Source organism: Nicotiana tabacum, chromosome 1 (assembly GCF_000715075.1).
Source record: "Nicotiana tabacum cultivar K326 chromosome 1, ASM71507v2, whole genome shotgun sequence".
Classification (NCBI taxonomy): Eukaryota; Viridiplantae; Streptophyta; class Magnoliopsida; order Solanales; family Solanaceae; genus Nicotiana; species Nicotiana tabacum.
In genome coordinates, this window is record NC_134080.1 from 215,907,901 (window position 1) to 215,924,851 (window position 16,951).

A 16,951-nucleotide genomic window follows, 5' to 3' on the forward strand; every position below is an offset into this window, starting at 1 on the left:
CAGGCTAGCCCCATGCTGCCTCGTTTCCCCCCAGCTCTTAACTCTGCCCATACCCCTTTATTTCCCATTAACAAGTGTTTTGTGCCCCAATGGTATGGGCAGCTGACAGCCTTTAAATTAACCCCATACTATCAAGTTTTGTTCCCCACTATTGTATTAGTTTAATGCTATTTTATTACTCTATTGTCAGCCCATCTTAAACTACTCATTTCTGCTCTTTTCACACCCCAAACTATCCCTGTTAGCTCCTAATTATTACTGTATTACCCCACTGCAGCAGTAGGACATTTTGAACTTCTGCAAGTTCAAATTCAAGCTGCCCCAAACTGAATTCTAGCTATTGTAGTGCAGCTACAATCCATTCCCAGATAATGTCAGACAAACAGCTAACGTCAATGATTCGATCAGTCATATGAAGCTATATGAATCAGAATATTTGAACATTCAGTTCTATAAACTAATCGACGACGTTTATCTAATCGACTACACTAATTATAACATAGAACAAACAGTCGACCAAACAAATAACACGAATAGGGCATCAACTGTCTTTGACAATTTTGCACGACACAGGGAAACTACAAGCATTATCGATTCGACGATATTAATCAAATTGAAATATGTATATCACTATACGTATTCAACCATAAATAGAATAACAATCGACCGAATAAAAGGTCTTACGAAGATGGAGAACAACTGACAGAAAATCCCAGAAATAACAAACAACTAATTAACCATGCCGATAAACTAAAATAATACTAAAACAACAACAGAAAAGGAAAAGTGAACTCACTCTGAAAAGCTTAAACACAGACGACCCAGGCCCGAACTGGATTAGCCTATTTGAGGCCGAACAGACCTTAATCGAGGTGTTCTCAACCGAAAACACTTCGATTAAGGTCTATTAGACCCCAACCCTCCATTTAATCTGGACGGATTCCAAAAATTCTTGTGCTCTAGGGTTCGAACAGTCCAATTTGGGGCTTGAGGATTTGTGGGTAGATTCGGACCAAACCAAGCTTGGTTTGGTCACGAGTAAGGGTAGGGTAGTGGCTGGTATGAATCCCGGGTGGGTTGGTATAGATCGGGGTTGGGCTTGAATCTTCAAATCAAGATTCGAGATGATGGGGGATGATTCGAGGCACGGGGGTAACAGATCCGTGTTCAGGATGGTGAGGTGCGTCAGGGGTGTTACTTTGGTGGTCACCGGCGTCGTTGCCGCCGGGTTTATGGTGAGTTGCACAGGGGCGGCTAGGGTTCGGAGCGAGGGTTTGGGTTTGTGTTTGGGACGATGAAGGGGGGTGTTCGGATGGGGGCATGGGGTGTGATGAGGGATTTATATATGGGGTAAGGGATTAGATCCTGGCCGTTGGATCGATTTGGATCTATGTCCAGGATCTATCTAGTACTAGGAAACGACGTCGTCTCCCTTAAATGGGAATGGGTCGGCCTAAGGTTTAAACGGGTCGGGTATTGGGGAAAGCTATAGGATCGTTGCATTAGGTGAGACGGACGGTTCAGATCAAACGCCTCATACGACGTCGTTTGGGGGGCGTCCCTGGAAGACCTGGTTTGGACTGGGTCACTGTATTGGTTTGGGCCCGATTTTCAGTTGAAATTTTGGCCCAAATCAGATATTTTCCCTCTTATAATTTAGACAAAAAATTCCTAAAAACCAAAATTAAACACATAAATATTAATTAATACCTAACAACAAATATCATACGAATTAAAACATTTTAATAAAATTACGATGACAACAAAAATGTGTATTTTGTGATTTTCGCTTTTAAACAACCAAAGTATAATTAACTAATTCCTAAATGCACCAATTATTCCTAAATGCCTGCAACATGTATTTTTGTATTTTCTAACTATAGCGAGGCGAGCATTTACGGACAGAACAATTATCAAAATGTCACATAAATCCTCAAAATTATACCCGAGGGTAACTTGTTTTATTTCTTTTCCGATTTCTTTTGGAGTAGTTTCCATGAAGCAAAAATCACGTGCTCACAGTTAGTTGTGTAGAAGTGTGCTGTAGTGCTTCATTGTGAAGTAGAGTTGCTAAACATAATTGGATTTTTGAATTTTGGAGTTATACATCACGTGGCTACATACAAAGATCTTCTTTCAAAAATGTAGCTTCTCGTAATCGCTTTATATTATCACCTTTCCTAGTAGTTACAATGTAAAGGTCATTTCTATAAGCTCTCTCACTTTCTTTTCATTTGTCTTGCATCATGTGTTGTTTACCCGTAATCTTCAATGTGATATTATCTCAATGTCTCGACTAGTTATCCAACTATATGATCTGATTTAATTAACCTCACATTTATGTGCTCTACAAGCGCCCTGAGAGTGGGCAAATTTCCCCTTTTTTCGACAGACTTCTAATGTCTTCAACTCTGTTTAAGCTTGTCGATTCCAAGTGGTGCTTGCTGCCTTACTATTTATTTTCATCTAGTAACTCTCCTCGTGAATCTAATTTTATGCCTTACGACATCAAAGGTCGGGGTATGTTTCTTTTGTTAGGATAAAAAGATATTGCTCACACTCCTTATGAGATTTTCTCCTAAACAATTATCTACCTGCTCTACTTGTCCATGTGACTAGATAACTTAGGTTACTCTTCTCTGATAAGTGCATCAGGACTTCTCACCCTTTCATAATTATTCATATAGTTGCTTCTAGGCCTTATTCTATTCTAGCTCGTAATGATTTTAGTTACTTTCTTGCCATTGTTGACGATTTTCTAGGACTACGAGGGCTTGTCTCATGGGTTTCAAAAGTAATGATTTTCCTTAAAGTTCAAGCTTAAATTGCCATGATTTCAGACTAGAGCGTATCCCATTTTCAAAAGTCTTAAATGTATCGGATTGGATGGGTTACATGGCCTTCTGCTCACTCGACTTCTAGGATTAGTAACAACGTCATTGTCATGTGCGGGAAATTTTTCTACCCTTGGCGTTCCACCTCCTTAAGGAGGATATGAGTTTTAATTGTCTTTCTTCCTGGAGCATTACGTCAACCATTGGAACTCCTCTAACCAATACATGATTTCACCCCTATGTTAGGATGTCCTAGCTATGTAGTTTCACTCGTGAAAGGTTGAGATTAAATGCCTTTAGATTTTTGCACATATCATGAGCATATTGATTTGGAAGATAAGTTGTCGTATCTTTAGTTCTCTTATATAGGATCAACTATCAGGAAGGGTTAAGCTGTTTGAAATATGATAATCTCATAAGTGTTCAACTTCTTTTCATCCTCATGGGCTTGTGGCATAGATTCCGTGTGTCAGTTAATGTTAAGAGTGTAATTCAACATCATGTATTTTGAAACCCATATCGCATTCAAGGTGCCAGAGTATTCTCATTCTTGATAAACGGATTTTCCCTACACTCTAGAAGATGACTGGTTCACATACTTGAATATTCCTCCTTAATGGTTCCTATTGCCAATGTACGAGTTACCCATATGCCTTATTTGTCTAATAATTGATGTCGTCACAATGATTAACCATGTCAATATTGTTAGTAGTAATCTTTGTGTCTCTTAGCATATAACTCATGAAATGCTTTGCTCAGCACATTAATGGATTCCTGAATAATTCCAGCCCAATCTTGAATTACGTTGCTCCTTACTGTATTAGATCTATTTGATATTGAAGGTTCAAATGTGTCAAAGTCACCCTGTGATCACATATATTCGGTAGGTAATTTTATGGTCAATTTATTATAGCACATCATAGAGTAATCGTGAAGGTCACCACGAGTTTAGTTTGGGTGTTCGCATAGAGATTCAGAATTCAGGAGGGTGAACCAGTTATTCTCAAAATTTTCCCATGTAGACGTTATGTGAATTGATAATGAAGGGTACGTAAGGGCATTTCCCATTAGGTCGCACTAGGAGTATAATGTTTCCCATTAGGTCGCATAGTTAGCTTATGCAAGGTATCTAGCTGTCATCATTGTTAGATAAGTTTAGGGGTTGGGATTGCTTCCGTGAATGTGTTATGGCAAAGCTTGTGAGTCGAGGAGGCCTCCTTGAAGACCGAAAGTGTCGTAAAAGGAAAATATTTTCGCTTGATTGTATATCAATAAGCTTTGACTTGAAAGGTACCTTATAGGTGTGATGAGCTAAAAATGTGCAGTCCATGTTCAGGTGTCATTATGATAATGTAGTTCTTCTGATGCTGAGGATTAGTGTTATAGGTATATACGTTGTGGTACTTTTTCGAGTTATGGATGAGTTTTTAGGATGGTTTTGGGTGATTCTCCGACAGGTGGATAGGTCTAGTTACCAAGGAGATGCTACCGAAAATTCTGAAAAATTTAGGAGTCAGTCAAAATTTAGGGACATGAGGTAGGTGAGAAAAGAGATATATTAAGTTAAGCATTTAGGGAGGACTCTATTCCTCATTCGAGGACGAATGATCCTAAGGGGGGAGAATGTAAGGCCCCGGAAAATTTCGCTAAGTAATCTAGGATTTCATGGTGCCACGTAGGCTAATTATAATATTTTATGTGCTACTAACATGGTGGGCATCAATTGGATTTGGTAAATAAGTGTACAAGCCTTATGGTAAGTAATTTGGGGCCCAAGGAAAGGCCTAAGCCTAAGTCAAATTGCAAAATTTCATAATAAGCTAAGATTCCAAATGAGTTTGCACAAGTCCACACTTTGAACGATCATATCTAAATATATATAAGGTTTTATATAATGAAAAACCTATCAGGTCTTTGAGTCTAGTTTTCAACTCTTCAAACCGTTCGTTATTTGGACATTCCTACACAAAGTTATGATCAAATTACCAAAGACTGGAAAAATGCGATCCTGTGTCCGTTCTGCAATCGCAAAACCATTATGCGGTCCGTATAATTGATCTGCGATCGCAAATCTGGTCGCAAATTGGACTAGTGTATTCCAGTTTTGGGCACGGGTTTTGCGACGCGTCTGCGGCCAGAATACCCATTATGCGGTTCATTATGCGACCGCAGACCCAAATTTGGAGGGTTATCTTCCTATTTTCATGACCCGACCCCATTTTAATATATAGGCTTTGGGGTTTCATTTGGGGCGATATTATGATGATTTTAGAGAGAGTTAAGAGAATTTTAGAGAGATAAGGAGGGAGCCTAACATTCTAACCATTCAATCTTCCATCAATCTTCAAGAATCAAGGAAACCAATCACAAGATCTTCATCTAAGAGGTACGGTTCTATACACTAGACTTTAATTTTGAGTTTTGGGTATAAGATGGGATTATTGAGGTATGATTCTTAGGCGTAAAAGTATTATGTATACATGCATTTACAAATTAGGTTTGTGGGAAGATTGTTGAACATAAATAAGTAAAGATTGGGTTGGGGAATGAAGGAAACCTTGTAAAAGAGATTTGAAATCAAGATGCTCAACTAGTATTTGATAGAATGCTCAAATGAGCTGAAACCATAAATACCTTCCTAATTTGTGCTCAATTTTATTATGTCTCAAAGTATATTGGGATTTCTAGAATTTCCGGAACGTCGTAGTAACTTAAGAAAAGCTTAAACAAGGTATGTATGGCTAAAACCCCATCTTTTAGAAATCGAGCTTCATCGATGTTTGTGTGAATATGGTAAGATTAAAGTTGAATTGTTGCATCGATTGTTATTTTACATGAATTGGTGTTGTAACTTTATATGCGTGGAAGGTGTGTCTCAATATGATCAATGTGTTATTCTTGATAACTTGAAAAGGTGCATGTACCATGAATCATGTATTGAAATGCTTAGACCTTAGATTGAGATTGAAGTTGCATTGTTGTGCCATGTATGTGAAGTCTCATCTACGCCTACAATCTTATTTGCTCTTGTGTGCCCATATTTTCCTAAATTACAAATCTAACATTGAAATTAGGAATGATGTGAGATATGGCCTAGTGCCAAATATATGATGTGCCAGTTGTGGCCCCAAGTGCCTATGAAATGATTTATGGGAAACAAAGATTGAAATGAGATGATTGATGGAAAAGGGAAACGCCTTGGTAAGGTGGCCTAGCCGATCGGGCCAAGATCGGACGCCATGCTACGCTCATGGTCGTAATGTGTTAGTGATTAAAGTGAATGTATCAAATGAGGCGACCTAGCCGATCGGGTCTAGAGCAGACTCCGCTCAAGATAGCGGTGGTAATGTGAACAATGTTGAACAGTACGAAATGCCCCAAACAAAAGGCTATGGAAACATGATGTGAAAATTGTATGATTCTTTTATATTGATAATGTTGTGATCGTTTAAAGCTTTTGAGTTATACTTTTGATTTCCTTATTTTGTATGAAAGTTCTTTCTAACTAGATGGTGTTTAGTTATACATACTAGTGCTATTCGATGGCACTAACGTCCCTTTTGCCAGGGGAGCTACGTCTTTAAATGGATGTAGGTGTTTCTATAGCAGGCAGTGTTGGTCGCAGCTAGTGCCGCATCATCCTTTCAGCTGACTTGGCGAGCCCCACTTCGTTTTGGGGTCCTCTTTCATCTGTTTATCTTGTACTTTGTATTTTGAGGTATAGCCGGAGCTTTGTTACCGGCATTTTCATATTACATTACTCTTCAGTTGTGTTTAGAGGCTCTATAGACAGGTTGTATGTGGTGTTTCATAATGGGAAATTGAGTTAGAAATCTTGATGTTTGGCAAAGATTTATAAAACTTGTAATATTTTGATAATTATGATTTAAGCTGCTAATGGAAATAAAATGGAAGTTGTTAATGAAATACTTACCAGTATGATTAATGGAGTCCATCTCCTATTTGTTCATGAATTAGTTTGGGTAGAATAAAATCTAACAGGCTTGCTCAGTCGGGTTTACCCGGTTGAGTGTCGGTCGTACTCCTCGGTTTTGGGGCGTGATATCATTATTTCCAATGTCTTCATGCTTCACGTACATTTCCAACATTTTTATTAAACTCCCGGTATTCATTCGGAGTCCCCAAAAAATCTCTCAGAGTTTCATCATTCTTGATGTTAAACTCAGCGTAACAAGCAACCCCTTGCGGAGTCACAAAATATGAATATCTTCCGGTTATTTTAAGATTCACCGACTGTTTGCTCAACCTCATTTTATTGCATAACAACGATACCAATCTATCGTACCCTACTATAAGTGGCAACTTAACATGACTCTGTGGAGATAAACTATAGCTCACTGAGTTATTCGCCACCACAACCCCACTCCCTCCCCCCCCCCAATATAATGAAACCCTTACTTTTCGCTCTTCAAACATTATGAAAAAAGCTTGAGAATTTAACAACAAGAAAAATTTATCACAAACTTGGAGTATTTCTGAATGATTTTTCTCAAAACCCTTAATGCCTTTAAATCAATGCCCAATCCGGGGGGAGGGTCAAATTTTTAGAAGTAAAACGCGGTTTAAAAGGGCGTTTTACATATTTGAATTATTGTTATGCCAGTTAAGCACAGAGAGTTATTGGTGGGCCCACAAAATATGTAAAACGCGATTAATTAGAGAGTTTTATATAAAACGCATGTTTTATATAGTCATCTTATCACCTAAAGGTAAAATGTTATATCAAAAAGCATTTTATATAAAATGCGGTTCATAACCCCGTTTTATATAGAAATATAACTTTTTTTTATACTTAAAAAAGTGTTTTGAGTCCAAAAGAACCACATTTAGGTTCCGGACTCCAGCTATTAAAGGTTTAACTTTAGTTGTCACTTGTCTCCTTATTTTGTCCAAATATTTCCTTAGTAGGCGTTTGGACATAAGAATTGTAAAATTCCAAAAAATGGTGAAAATTTTTTCAAGTGAAAATGGTATTTGAAATTTAGAAATGTGTTTGGACATAAATTTCCGTTTGGTTTATTTTTGAAGTTTTGTTAGTGATTTGAGTGAAAAATTTTAAAAAAAGCTTTTTGGAGTTTTTAAAATTTTTGAAAATTTTCAAAATGCATCTTCAAGTGAAAATTAAAAATTTTGTGAATAAACGCTGATTTCGAAAATAAATAATCTTTTTTTTGGAAAAAAGGAAATTTTTTTTATGTCCAAACGGGATCTTAGTAGTACCTTAGTTTAAAAAATTTCAAAAATGGCCAAAAAGTGGAGAATGTTGCCGCCCATTTTACATCGACAGTGGAGAGGGATACATGTGATGGCGCGTCCTGTATCTTACCTAAGAGGACTGTCGAAATCTTTTTTGTTGGTAATAGCACGAGCTAGTCAGTTTTCGGATTGGTCATTTAAAAATAGTCAGCGTTTGCAAAGTTATTTAAAAATAACTACTATTTTGCTGCAACACGAAAAGTTCCAGCATAATATACTGGAGATCGGTGCACTTGTGTATGAACTTCTAGCATATTATGCTGGAACTCCAACACGCGGAAAGTTTCAGCATAATATACTGGAGATTGGTGCACCTGTGTATGAACTTCCAGCATATTATGCTGGACCGGTATATTATACAGGAACTCTAGTATAATATACTGGAGTTCCAGTATACTTCCAGTATATTATACTGGAATTCCAATATATTATACTGGAGTATTTTTTGGATTTTAAATAATATTTTCGTTCAGATTTATCTTTACATGAAAAGTGGCTAAATTTCGATTACTTTTGAAACTGTGCTATTTTTGAATGACCACTTGTAAATCTGACTATTTTTGAATTTCTCCTATTTTTGCGTGGAAACTGGTAGTAAAAATTGTGTGGGTTAACCACTTTTTAAAGTGGTATTTACTTTGTATCCATCATTTTTAATGCTTAGTAATAGTAGCCACTAGTCTATTAAAATTAATATGGAAAAATGTTGTTACATTTTCTTCTATCTCTTGACCCCGCCTTGGCCCAGCACATCTTTTTTGCTTCATTGTCAAAAGTCCTTGCTCTTTGTTCCTTTTCTCCTCCTCGAGATCGACCAGGTGAGCTCATCTTACTAGCCAACCCAGTTCCCTCTCTCTTTCTTTCTTGGGGATTAGGTGACAGACTATACAATTCAATATCGACCAAATGAGAGATACTGCACTCTTATGAAATCTCAAGCTTTTCTATCTGGTTTGCTACTTGGTTTGTAGTTTATGTTTTCTTTGGTCTAAAACAAACTTTAAAGTAGAGTCTTAATTAGCAGCAATTAAAAAGAGAAATAAGGTAAACAAGAGATCTTAATTAAGAGCCAGAAGTTTCCTAAATTTCAAAATGAAAGTTAAGGACAATAGGTCCTGAACTTACAGTTATAAGTTCAAAAATTAAGGACACTTGGTCCTGAACTTCGAGTTACAAGTTCAAAAGTTAAGGAAACTTGGTCCTAAACTTAGAATTACAAGTTCAAAAGTTAAGGACACTTGGTCCTGAACTTAGACTAACAAGCTTAAAAGTTAAAGACAATAGGTCCTGAAGTCCTGAACTTAGACTAACAAGCTCAAAGTTAAGGACAATAGGTCCTGAACTTAGGCTAAGAAGTCCAAAAGTTAAGGACAATAGGTCCTGAACTTACAGTTACAAGTTCAAAAGTTAAGGACAATAGGTCCTGAAATCCTGAACTTAGACTAACAAGCTCAAAAGTTAAGGATAATAGGTCCTGAACTTAGGCTAAGAAGCCTAAAAGTTAAGGATAATAGGTCCTGAACTTAGACTAACAAGCTCAAAAGTTAAGGACACTTGGTCCTGAACTTACAGTTACAAGTTCAAAAGTTAAGGACATGTAGTCCTGAAGTTAAGTTCAAAAGTTAAGGACATGTAGTCGTGAAGTTAAGTTCAAAAGTTAAGGACATGTAGTCCTGAAGTTAAGTTCAAAAGTTAAGGACATGTAGTCCTGAAGTCCTGAACTTAGAGTTCCAAGTTCAAAAGTTAAGGACATGTAGTCCTGAAGTCCTGAAGTTAAGTTCAAAAGTTAAAGACATGAGCAGAAGGGTATTTTCATCAGGGCAGTTAAAGTTTATTAAAGCAATGGTTAAAGACTAAAAACATTTTAAATAGTGGCTTAAAAGTAAATATATGTGTTATTAGTGGCTAACCGTGCACTTCTCCAAGCTAGTATAGCTGATGAAAGACGCTTTTTCATGACCATTTTCATTGATGTAGACACTTTGAACACCCCCATTTAAAAAACTATTTAATGTTTAGCCAATTTAACTAACTTTAGAGAACTAATGGTATTGCTCGCTTGCTGCTTCTTTTTCTTCGTGGACCTTCAATTGAATTTCAGAAGTTAGGCTCTGCGAGAGCCTAAAGTCATACAGAATGCAATCATGGTTAGCAAAGTCTTAAGTTGTTATGAGGTAGCTAAACCTTTAAAAAGTAGATAGGTAGATGTAAGTCAAAGAAGTAATGGGGAGAGATTATTAGCCAGGATTTGGTATTGCTTCAGCTTAATGAGGACACTACCCTTGATAGAAAGGTGTGGAGGTCGAGAATTAGAATAAAGCTTAGTAGATAGTCGTGTGTATATTCCACCTACTAGTAGGATTAGTAGTTAGCCTTGTATTCTAATATTGGTAAATCTCTATTACTACACGTTGTTCATTATGTTTTCTAAATATCTTGCTATTGTTACTGCTTTCTTTTCACCTTTCCTTGAGCTGGGAATCTATCGAAAATAGTCTCTCCACCTTCAAGGTAAGGGTAAGGTCTAGGTACACACTACCCTCCCCAGCCCCAACTTGTAGAATTATATTGTGTTTATTGTTGTTGTTTAAAAGGGGTCTTAAACGACTTTAGATAGGGGAAAAGTTCATGTATACCAGGTTTTGGGGTCACAAATGAGCTTAAACCCACTTTGAGAGAGAAAAATTACAAGCCTATCCACTTTACGATCAACTTCAGACTTATCGAGTCTGAAGTTAAAAAATAAATTAGTCTGAAGTGCAATGCACTTAAGGCCAATTAAGTGTAAAGTGCAAAAATTACACTTAAAATGCACTTAACGCAAGATAGGTCTAAAGTGCAATAAATATTTTCATGCACTTAAGGTCAGAGAGGTCTAAAGTGAAAAAATTGCACTTCATATGCACTTAAGGCCAATAGGTCTGAAATGTAACCAATGGTTTCATCCACTTAAGACCAATAACTCTGAAGTAAAAAAAATTACATTTTCAGATGTACTTACGACCAAATAGGTCTGAAGTACAATCAATAGTTTCATACACTTAAGGCCAATAAATCAAAAGTAAAAAATTTGCACTTCAGATGCACTTAAGACCAAAAGGTCTAAAGTGCAATCAATGTTTTCATGCACTTCAGGCCTATTTGGCCTTAAGTGCAAATTGCCCAAAAATAGAAATTTGTTCTTCGAATTTTGACCATCCAATATACGATTTAATACCTAAATCTACTCTAAATGAGCTCAAATTTGAAACGTAACCTCCAAATATCATCAAGAACAAACCCAATCATCAATTTGTTAAAACAACAATAAATCTAACGAATCCATTTTGCAATTAAGAAAAAGAAGAAGAAGAAGAAACCCTTAACAATAGTAAAAAATAAAGCGTCATAATAGCTCACAACTGTAAAACATCATAAACTACCTTGAAATATGTTCACAAACACCATATAAAATCATTGTCACCCGAACAAGAAGAAGAAGAAGAAAGAGGGGAAAAAGGCCTAAAGTTGTTTAAACTTTGAGTACTAATTAAAAAAATTTTAAAAGTGGGTACAGATTAAATGCGGCAACCAAATAAGACGCCCCGGACAATTTGTACACTTTTTGGACCCCTTAATTGAATGGGCGCCATATAAGGCCCAATTTACAGCCCAAGCGATTTCTCGTTTCAAAGAGTTTGGAACTTAAAAAGTGGCAAACTATGAAATTTTAGGGGGATTTGCATTTATACCCGCTTTTTGGGTTACGTTTTAATTTATGCCCGTTTGGCAAAAAAAATTGTAAGCGTACCCACTTTTTTGCGTAACTTCAGCATACGGGGCTGAAATAGCAAAGGCAATCACGCAAAACTTCAGCATTCTAGTAGACGGGCCTGAAGTAGCAAAGGCAATACGCTGAAGTTTTTTTGTCCTGGATAAGATGCTGAAGTTATTTAGTTTATTTGTAAAAACTTCAGCACTAAAATAGCTGAAGTTTTTTTGTCCTGGATTCATTAGTTTTGTCATAAAGCTTTTTCAAAAACTTCGGCAGAAGATGCTGAAGTTATTTAGTTCATTTGTAAAAACTTCAGCACTAAATAAGTTGAATTTTTTTTGTCCTGGATAAGTTTTTTTAAAAACTTCAGTAGAAGATGCTGAAGTTATTTAGTTCATTTGTAAAAACTTCAGCACTATATAAGCTGAAGTTTTTTTGGTCCTGGATTCATTAGTTTTGTCATAAAGCTTTTTCAAAAACTTCAGCAGAAGATGCTGAAGTTATTTAGTTCATTTGTAAAAACTTCAGCACTATATAAGCTGAAGGTTTTGAAAAAGCTTTCTAACATACTAGATAAATAATCACCTTATTCTTTCATAGTGTATTACTACTATAAAATAACCAGATTGCCAACAGTATCTAAATCATAAATTTTGGAAACAATAAACGTGAAAAGAACAGAATTACGTGGAAATATTCACAAATTATTGTCTACTAACTTACGTAATTATTTATAATTTATTTTTAAATAATCTGATAAACATACTTATGGCAATCATCCCATAAACTGAAGTTTTATAGCAGCACCAACAACAGCAGAAGAAAGAAGAAGAAGAAAAAGAAAACGAAGTAGGAGAAGGAGGAGAGAAAGGTACTGAAGTTGTTAGTGTGTACAAGTTAAAACATTTAAAAAAAAATGGGTATAGGTTAAATGGGGACGACCAAATAGGGCGCCCATGCAATTTTTACGAAATTTGATTGGTCAACCGAAATTAATTATATTAATGAAAATATATATTAAATATGAAAAATATATATACATTGTTTTGTAGAATACATATCTCCCTTAAAAGTCCTCCAAAAACTACAAAAATTCCTAAAGGAGAGTAGTAGAACACTTCTGACATTCTAAATTGTAAAACAGAGCATTAATTTTCTCTGCTTGTGTTGTTGTAATGGGGATCGAATCAACGTACGAGATTCACCAAAACGCTTACATCAAGCTGATCCTCCACGCCCTAAAGCACAAAACCTCAGCCGTGTCCTCCTCGGCCGTGTCTCCGGCGACGATGCCGTCGAAATTGTGGTGTCGATTCCCTTGTTCCACTCGCAAATTGGCGTCCTTCCTCCCCTCGAAATTGCCCTAATTATGGTTCGTCACTACACTTCATATTTCAATATTCACTGCGTTCAGCTGCAACTGTATATAAATTTTTGTTCTTGAACATCTTATGTGTATATATATAAAATGGATTTAAGTTAGAGTTTAAGTTAGTTCTATTTACTAAGCGCTCAATGGTAAGTAATATGCTATAACATGTTAAATTACAATGATGGCATATATATTCATTACGCTGTTAGTCCTTTGGTTTTTTTACACCATCAGTGTTGTTAAATAAAGTTACCGGCAATTACCTTTTAAGTGACCTAATGATGTAAACATTTTTTGCACTGTCAGTGCATAGAACTTAAACGCATATGGATTTAAGTTATATACAATGTCAATGTATTGAATTTGAATTTTTACACCAGTATATGTAATTTAACCTATTATAATATGTTATTTACCATTTATTCCAGGTTATCACTCAATGTTGTTAAATAGAGTTACGTGCAATTGCCTGACCTGATTGTGTAAATTTTTGTTATATTATGAGGGCATAGAACTTAAACTCTACGACAACTGTACATACTCTAAATTGAGTTAAAATTGTGGTTCTGCCTCTGAGAAAATGTGTATTTGTGTTTATTTATATATGAAATTTGAACCAATTGCCGCAAAGGAATAGTGGATATTTTGATACTTTGCATTTGCTGACTGAAAATCTTTTTGATCTGCCTCTAAGTTCTGTGTTTAATTTAGGATTGTGATTTTGTTTTATTTGGACAGATAGAGGAGTATTATTGTGATAAAGGTTTAAGTATTGTTGGTTATTTTCATGCCAACGAGAGATTCAATGTTTCCGAGCTCGGAAATGTTGCTAAGAATATTGCAGATCACATCTACCGATATATCCCTCAAGCTGCTATGCTCCTGGTACCTTTTTGTTGACTGAACATCCTTTGTTTTCTTATGTTAATCGAAAAGTTTGGATCTTTGAATTGTTGTTAGAATTTGCTTAAGCCGAGAGTTTTACCATTACAGTTGGATATCAAGAAGTTTGAAGTTTTATCAAAAGAGGGGAAAGACAGGAGTCCCATAATGCAGGTCAGTACATAGAGTTTTATGGAGTCATTGGGTTTTCGAATTGAAGCTTAACCGCATGGATTTTATCATTTTTTTCTCCCCTCCATCCAATAAGTGATGACAAAGTTCAGAGTCCTCAATCAATTCATTAGTATTATATCCTGACCAAATTTTCCTTATATGTTAAGTCCCACCTAGGCCCACGTAGCCTTGCCAAGGTCCGCGGAGCTATCTCACTTTGCTCACTTGGTGACTTGAACTCCCAATCTCTTGGTTGGAAGTGCAGTGTTTTTGCCAATGGAGTAACCTCCCTTGTCAGATTAGTGGCTACATTCATGCAACTCGAACTTGAACTTTTATGGGATTTGTTACAGGAATATCGTAGCAAGTCATATATTTGTATAACAAAATCTAGCTTCTGTCCTTTTTTTTCCTTTTCAGAAAGGTAACATCTAGCTGCTGTCTTTTTCTTTCAAACAATTCAGAAAGCATGCTAGAATTAGTTGTTGCGCTGTAGTTGGCGTAGTCTCATTGAGTTATGCTTGGTTTTCGTCTTCTATTTGATAGGAATTACTCATTTCCCTGTGCTAGGAGTATTGCTTTTGATTAATTCCAAACCATTCCCATTAAAATGTTTTCTATGATGGTCAAGTAATAATTCTGCCTTCTATCATCGGTTCCTGGTGAAGAGTTCTGGTTTGCATCAAAGTTTCTAGGTCTCTGTTGAATGTTCATCTTGGCTTGTTTTATGTTCTTGCACATAAGCTGTACCTTTTATTTTGAGAATTTTGTGACCAATATATTGGTTTCGATATATAGGCTTGGAACATCAGTGTGTTACTGACTATTTCTAGGTGAAAATTTTAATCTCTAAAGTAGTTCCGTTAATGTATGCCTTTTGCTTCTTGTTCAGTTTTACACCAAGGATGCATCTAGGAGTTGGAAACTAGCGGGATCAGATGGAAGCATTCGTTTGAAAATTAAAGGGCCATCAGCAAATATAGTCCTTGTAGATTACATTTCATCAGGGAAATGGAAGGATATTACAGATTTCGATGACCACCTTGATGACATAAGCAAGTAAGAGCGTTATAATGTACACTGATTGAACTCGCCAATATCTGCATTCTTTGTGAGAGTCACATGTGTGTTTCTGCTTTTGTTCATCTATTGGTAGGGACTGGGTGAACACAGAGCTCTTCAATTGAAGTTTCTATGTGGCGCTGGCAATCGTTTTGTTGTTGCAGTCCCATCGGTGGTAACCATTCCTTCCAGTGCAGTTGCTGAGTTTCTGAAGAAAAGGATTCATCACTTAGTAGATTGGAAACGCGAGAGAGATTTACCATTTCAGTAATGGCTTTGTGATCCTATAGAAGGTAGCCCCGGGGTTATATTCTCACAAAAGTGCGCGCAGTAGTACATGTGCATGAAATTACATATCATTTGACCTTGGTGATGACTGATGATGAGGTTTTACTGAACTTTGCTTTCTATCATAGTCCAGAATGATTTGAATTTAGTTGTCTTTTTTCTAGCAAGTTGCAACTATTTATCTGCAACGAGGAAACTCGTAATATTATCATAGTTTAGCAAGTCCAAATTAAAAGCTTCAAATTTACTCTAGCGTGATTGTGGAACTTATGAAACTTGTTTTTCTGTTTGAAAACATCATTATAGGATGAAGTTCACGTTCTAACACTGAATAGTGTTTGTATTTCTCTAATTCCGGGGAGGGGGGGGGGATCAGAAAATAACCGGATTATTTACAACTGTAATTGAAAAATAGGCACAGTTTCAAAAGTCATTGAAATTTAGCCACTTTTTCGTGCAAAGATAAAATCTGAACAAAAACACCCTTAAAATCCGGAAAAATTCCATCATAATATGATGGAGTTCGAATTTTTTACATGAGATTCCAACATAATATATTGGGATTTCATAATGTGCTGGAGTTCCAATATAATATGTTGGAAGTTTATATGCAGGAGCTCCATAATCCATGATATTATGATGGAACTTTTCGTGCGCTAGAGTTCCAACATAATATGCTGAACGTTTATACACAGGAGCTCCATAATCCAACATATTATGTTGGAACTTTTTGTGTTTCAGCAAAATAATGGTTATTTTGCATTGACTTTGCAAACACTGACTATTTTTCAATTACTATCCAAAAACTAGCTAGCCCGTGCTATTTTCACCTAATTCCATTTAGTTGTCACGGCCCTCAGTCTACAGTCTTTTGGATTAGACTGTATACGAGATAGAATTATTATATAAGAAGGTACGATAAATGATAAAATATGATTATTTAAAAATAAGAAAGGGCAAGATGAGAAAAAAAAAATAAGTTAACGACACGACCACACCTAATCGATCGTCACATAAAGTGACATTTTTCGTCGTTACATAACGATGAATTTAATGATATGATACAATAACATTTAAATTACAATCAAAATAAATATTGTATATTTAGTAACAATACCATACAATACAATAGATAACCACCATCCAAATAATGTTGTTAGACTGTGCACCCATTAAACAAATCGGAAAATGGCTCAATATACCCCTCTACTTTCAAATATTGTTTACATGTACCCTTCGTTATACTATTGGGCTATCCATACCCCTACCGTCATACTTTGGAATAAAAATACCCCTATTGTCATACTT

General features: G+C 36.1%; 1 pseudogene; it reads left to right on the plus strand.

Annotated features, from left to right (window-relative positions):
* The first annotated feature begins 12,949 nt into the window (after window positions 1-12,949).
* On the plus strand, window positions 12,950-15,902 carry LOC107795794 (ER membrane protein complex subunit 8/9 homolog; annotated as a pseudogene).
* Window positions 15,903-16,951: the final 1,049 nt, after the last annotated feature.